This window comes from Salarias fasciatus, unplaced genomic scaffold (assembly GCF_902148845.1).
Source record: "Salarias fasciatus unplaced genomic scaffold, fSalaFa1.1, whole genome shotgun sequence".
Classification (NCBI taxonomy): Eukaryota; Metazoa; Chordata; class Actinopteri; order Blenniiformes; family Blenniidae; genus Salarias; species Salarias fasciatus.
The window spans coordinates 127,421-134,260 of record NW_021941394.1 but is presented as its reverse complement, the minus strand read 5'-3'; positions in this window follow the sequence as shown (position 1 = coordinate 134,260).

Genomic DNA, 6,840 nt, shown 5'->3' with positions numbered 1-6,840 from the left:
TATAACCCTGATACAGGTAACCAAGTTTATACACATTGAAATGGTGAACATCATTAATTTTTTTTGATCCATTGTTGAAACAGATCTAGTAGAAAATGCTCCATGTTCCTCAGTGTCAGTCCTCATCTTTCCAGAAAGGCCAGAAGGATTACACTGAATGGAAACCAGAATCAGCTTATCTGTTGTCAGTTAGATGGATGTGAGGGGAGTTTGATTTCTTATTAATTGGTTTTTTGTGTTATATTTTAATTATGTCACACTACATATGAAACACATCACAATATATAATTTTTTCACATGATATTGATGATTGTTTAACTAGAAATAAAGTTTGATTTAAAGTGATTTAATTTACTTTATCAAAATGTTCTCCACCTGATGTCCACATCCAAATGTGTGTGTTGCAGGTTTTTTCATAGCACCAGTCAGAGGAGTCTACCACTTTGAAATAAAAAGTGGAGCATATGGACATCCATCACATGGTTCAGCCACTGTATTGGTGAAGAATGATCAGAATGTTTTCGCTGCATGGGAGCATCAGACTTCTGGTACTATGAGCTCTTCCAACGGCGTCATATTGTCATTGGAGGTCGGAGACGTTGTGTTTGTGCGCCTTTGGCACCATACCAGAGTTTATGATAATGAACATAACCACAGCACCTTCAGTGGTCATCTGATTTTCACCATGTAAACTACAGACAATGTTTTATGTTTTTTGCAGTATGATAGCTGGAACCACCCAGCAGTGTTCCTCAGACAGACTGGAGCAGTTTATATGAAACTGATGATCTTTTTCAGTGACAAATGGTCCACTAATATTATCCTCATATCTTAATTGTAGTCAGAATTCACAGGTGTATTGATTTTTAAGTCATAACGGATTGAATGTAGAGAATTCTGTGGATGTGCAACCCAATAAAGGTGACTCTTAATTACCAGCAATTTCTGTTGCATTGTTTTGTTTTGTATTTTCATATTTGGATTCAGAAGAACTTCATGCATTTTTGGTTTAGACAGCTTGTTCTGGATTCATTAATTAGTCACAATACAGTTCAATCGTGTCCTGTTTTTTTTTTTCTGTCTGTCACTTTTCACTTTCATTATTCTGTGTTACTCATAACAATCAGCCTTAACCTGGGGTTAAAAAAGTCTTAAAGTATTGTTTCCTTTTTTCATCCATCCTCAGTTTCAGTTTATTAAGCTGAATGTCATGAGGAATAGGAGCTGATCCCAGATAACAATCAGTGAATTCAGGTTTCAACCTGAACAGGTTATCTGTCCATCACAAAGGAAACAAAGAGACAAAGAAACAATTTTTACCACCCTTTGACCACCACTGATTCAGGCAAATATATTTGGTTATTTTACCTTTCAGTATTTATCATCCTGCAAATATTAAACAAAGACTGTGCTTATCATTAAAGCCACACGTATTTATTTCTTCGAAGACTAAAGTAAAGATGTTTGGAAATGTTGAAGCCAACTCAGAACCACAGATATTGATAAACGGAGTCTAAATTGAATATGTTAAAGGTGGTATGGACAGTTTTTCTTTTTGTGGCTTTCCGGGTAGATCATCTCAACTATTGGCTCACCACCATGAATTGGCTCACCGCTCATCAATCTTCTGAAGGCGCTTACGTAAAGACATTCAGCACGCTGCACCTGGCTAGGTCAGCTGGCTGTGCAGGTGTACGAATATTGAATAACCCCGTGAGATCCGCTTTCAAGTCTGACATCGTGGAAATCTTTAGGGAAGTCTGAGATGGCAAGTTTGAGCGATGCTGAGTGCTGTAAACAGTGACGTGCACGCACAAGTGAGCAGAATGACCTCACGCACGCTCACTCCCGGTATTTGCGGGTGGAATGGTCTGTCACATGCACATCATTCAAAAAGGCACTAGCAGTCACTAGTCTCTAAATTCCGGGATTGTCCTCCACACCACTTTTGAGGAGAATAAATTTGTAGGCGTAACAACTGACAGTAAATAATAATGGAAGGCCCACGTCAGACACATGCTGACTTCCTGACTCTGTCCAGAGCCTTCCTGTCGGCCTGAGAGCTGCTCATGAAACACACCAAGATGTTGTGGGTGAGGATGCTCTCTACAGAACACCGATAGAAGGACAGCAGCAGGTCCTGGGATACCTTGACCTTTCTCAGCGACCTCAAAATGTACAGGCGCTGGTGTGTCTTTTTCACGAGGGCATTGTTGTTGGTGCCCCATGTGAGGTCCTGTGAAATGTACATTCCTGAAGTCACTGACCCGCTACACCAGGCACCCTCAGATGAGAAGAGAGGGGGTTTCTCCCTCTTCCTCCTGAAGTCCAGCACCAATTCTTTAGTTTTTGAGAAGTTGAGTGCCAGATTATTGAGGGAGCACCGGGTAGTGAAGTTCAGGACCTCCTCCCTGTAGGCCATCTCATCGTTGTTATGGATCAGCTCCACCACAGTAGTGTCATCTGCAAATTTTACCAAGATGTTGCTGCTGTGAATCATGGGTGTACAAAGTGTACAGAGGTGGACTGAGCACACAGCCCTGGGGTGCCCCAGTTCTCATGGCCAGGTTTGAGGACTGGTGGTCCCCCAGCCTGACCGACTTCAGACGATCAGTAAAAAAGTCTCCGATCCATCTGCAGGTGTGCTTGTCAATATCCAAACTGCACAGTTTGGACAGCAGTCTGCTTGGAGCAGAACTGAAGTCCACAGACAACATCCTGGCATAGCTGCTGGGGTGTTCAAGGTGTTTACATTTACACACTGTCCCTCATTTATCAAACGGTAGTACGACGGTATATTGGCGTACGCCCGTCATACGTCCATATGAAAGATGGGTTAGTTATTTATCAATTTGATCGTGATCGTTCAGAAAGATGAAATTTCACGACAGCTCTGACATCGTGTACGCAAGTTTCAGTCAGTGCGGACTTGCGGTGCAGCGCAGAAAAACCTGGCGGAGCGTGGAAATAATGATAAAGCACATCTCAAACACGCCATAAAGCACAAGCAGCACACATTCAGGACAGATTAAAAATAAATAAATAAAACATAAAATGATGCCCTTACGGAATATCTAATACAATTCTTCCTTGTGTGATTAATAAAGGATATTTAACTTTCAATAAGTCCCCTGGTCCATCCTGCCACGGAGAGGAGCGCAGTTTTAACAGTGAGCAAAGACGCACGCGCTGCTTCTGCGGAGCTGCTTCAGACGCTCAGATCCAGCAGGGGAAACGCTGCTGTTCCTGTTCATCCCCAAAAATGTGTGTAACTTTATTTAGACAGTTTTACACAATATTGCACTGGCCAATAGTTACTTTTGATGTGCTTGCGCCACAAGAGGATGCGGGAACCAGCAGAGCGTCAACTGGGTCTGGAGGAGGAGACAGGACCTAAAGAACCGCTACTGAAATGTAAATAATCTCTAAAGTTTAGAAAATGATTTATTTAATGATGTGATGCCAGTAACCTAGAAAATAACATATGAACTAAAGGGAGACAGTGGACGTTTAGTCAAACATTTTATTAAGATTTCTAAAAATTTTCTTTCATTTAAGCAGATCCGGCAGCAGGTGGCACGCGCCGCCCTCAGTGGCCTGAGTCCCAGGTCCTGTTCGGTCCGAGCCCGAGGTAATTCTCGGCACCGGTCCGGTACCGGGTGTGTGTGTCTCAGTGGGACCGTCCCCGCTGTGGGGAGGAGACCTGGTGGCGGTGCCGCTGCTGTCTCTGAGACATAATTAAACAAAACAATAAAACTGTGAGCTGTACAGCATGAATCAGCCTCATTATTTGTAATATCAGGGTTAAATTAAATTAACGGATCTATAATCTGTTCAGACCTCAGCCGGTGTCCGTTAGTCCAGGTGACGCAACTCACCACTGCTGCGAGCTTCCTCCAGACAGCGTTTTCCCTTTAATTTCAGTTTTTCTTCTTCCAAAGAGCTCCTCCTGATTTACCTCCATCTCAGACCTCAGAGAATCCATTTCCAGCTCCCAAAAGTTTCTTTTTTCGCCAAAATCGCTCCTTTTCCGTGTTTGACCTCACTGGGCGCGGCTTCGGAACTATGAATATTTCAGGGCGTAACATGTTAATGACGATCAGATTCAGCCGCCGCATTTATCAACACCCGATCACTCAAACGCTGAGATCGGCGAGGTACGGAAGTTTCTGTATTGCCGCACGAGCCCCGTCGTACGATGAGCTCACCGCACAGATATACAGCCGTTTGAAAGACGGGTTGATAAATGAGGGCCACTGTGTGTAGGGCTGTGCTGAGGGCATCACCTGTGGACCTGTTGGCTCTGTTTGCGAATTGGTGCTGACCGAGACTGGGAGGCAGTAAAGATTTTATGTGCCTCAGAACCAGTATCTCAAAGCACTTAATCATAGTGGAAGACAAAGCCACAGATCTGTAGTCTGTAGTCATTCAGGCCACTGACTGACTGCCTCTTGGGGATTGGCATGATGGTGGCAGATTTCAGGCAACTGGGGACCATGCCACGTCAGCCAGCGAGAGGTTAAAGATGGATGTAAAAACTCCCGGTAGCTGGTCTGCACAGCCCCTCAGTACCCTCCCCTGGACACTAAGGGTGTGAAAAATAATCGATATTAATAGATGCATCGATGCGCACGTGTGCAACGTGAGTGCATCGGCTCATTCACTGAGTATCGATGCAATGGGCTATATGCACAGCTCCATTACTTCCTGAAGTTCAGACAGCACCTTTATTTCCTGTGTTTCATGATAGGATGGACTGATTAATCCAGGTGTGTCTAGCCATTTACTGAGGTCAGACACACCTGGATTAATCAGTTCATCCTATCAAGAAATAAAGGTGCTGTCTGAACTTCAGGAAGTAATGGAGCTGTGCATACAGCCTATTGACGGGTGAAATCTAGATTCATCTTGATGCGTTAGCGGGTATCGGTAAAATCTGATGCAAGCGCCGTTTGGTTCATTGTAAACTTCACCCCATCTGGTGTTCCCCAGGCACAGTGAATGCACCATCATTATATACAGATGGAAGCCGTGAGGCACACAAAACACCATGGACGTTCGCGCCAGCAGCAGCGAGGAATATTCTGTATTCAATGCGCCCACAACGTTTAAATCATATGTTTGGAAACACTACGGATTCGCATGACAAAACATCCGTCGTTTGAAAGAATGCCGCGTTAAGAAGCTGCACGACAAACATGCAGACCAATTAAAAAGAGTACACCACATCACCAACAAGTGTACCGCCGCCTCCCCGTCTAGTTTCTCATCAGACACCGGAGAGCTTCAACTAATCACCAACTGATCTTCCTAAAAAAAAAAAAAAAAAAAAATCCTGAAGGAGCACCATATTAAATGCATCATAAAGTGAGGTTTTTACCGCGAGAGTGGTATTTGCAGAAAGATCTGTTTTCTTGTTCTTTTCTTTTTTAATTCTTACGGACATTTCACGCTTGGTGAGGGTCATCTGTTTGTGTTTACATTACAGCAGCAGCTGTGAGTCTCAGATGCAAAATTGTTTACATTTTCTTTGCAAAAAACCCAATTGTGAAAGGGTATAAGTTGGTTTACATTTTCTGCTCCTCACTACTGTATTAGCTTCCCTCCTGGTGAGTTCATATTAGCAGGATGTTTTGGAGACAGGAATATGAACAAACATTGATTGCACTGTTGAAAGTGTCACTTGAAGTTACTCATTGAGAGTGTTTTTTAAGATGGCAAAAACACCACTTTTGTTGAATTTACTGCCAAGTGCCTATGAGGAATAAAGCCAAATCCTTTTTGCAGTACCATACTGAATTCCATCTTTTCTTAAACTTTTTTTTTTCTCTTTGCTTATTTGTATTATGTTGAATCACATCATATTGCAGCAAATTGCATCATATTGTATCGGATCGCATTGATTTGAACGAAATGATTATTGCATCGCATTGTGAAGAGGGTGAATTGTATCGCATCGTATCGCCAGAAAATTCCATATATCGTTAAAGTATCGTATCGCTGGCAGTGCATCGAGATGCGTATGGAATCGTCCTCAGTGCTGAGATTCACACCCCTACTGGACACCATCGGGACCAGCAGTCTTCGGTTCACACCCCGGAGCACCCTCCTGACCTCCTCCTCCCTCATTCTTCCCTCGTACTTACACACTTCACATATTGTGTTGAAGTGTGGGGTAACAGGCACCAACACACAATCAATCCTTTAGTCATAGGAACAAGCAGAGCGGATTATTTATAATCAGGGTTGGGAAGTAATAGATTACATTATGTAACGTACTTAGAATACAAAATAAGAGTAACTGTATTCCGTCACAGGTACAGTTTTAATTTGATTTTAGGAATTACTTTACAGCAGTGGTTTCCAAATGGTTAGACCCGAAATTATTCAAACTCCAGGCTAATGTATGCTCAAAGTTATTTTCATTCATCCACAAAGTTTTTGACCAGAAATTATTAGTCTCCATCTGTTATTGCAGCAATCAAACTCTTCCTGTAATCAATGAGCAGCTTATTTCATCATATTTTTTACCATTCATTTTCAGCAATGAGCTCCAACTCTTTCATTTTCAACATGTCTGCCATTTAGTGCTCATAGTGTGTCCCTTTCAAGAGATTACTCTCTCCAGGGGACATGGCCACTTGGATTTTAGGGTGTCCCTTTGTTAGAGACTTTACTTTATACAAATACAGAAAAGTTATATTTTTTTACAGAAAAAATATTAAAATTGTATGAGTTTCATCACTGATACAAAATGTTACATTTATAATCTGTAGTTCAGGACCATGGACAGCGCAGATTCCTTGCCTTGGCAGTTCTTTGTGCTTAATTTCTGCTGAG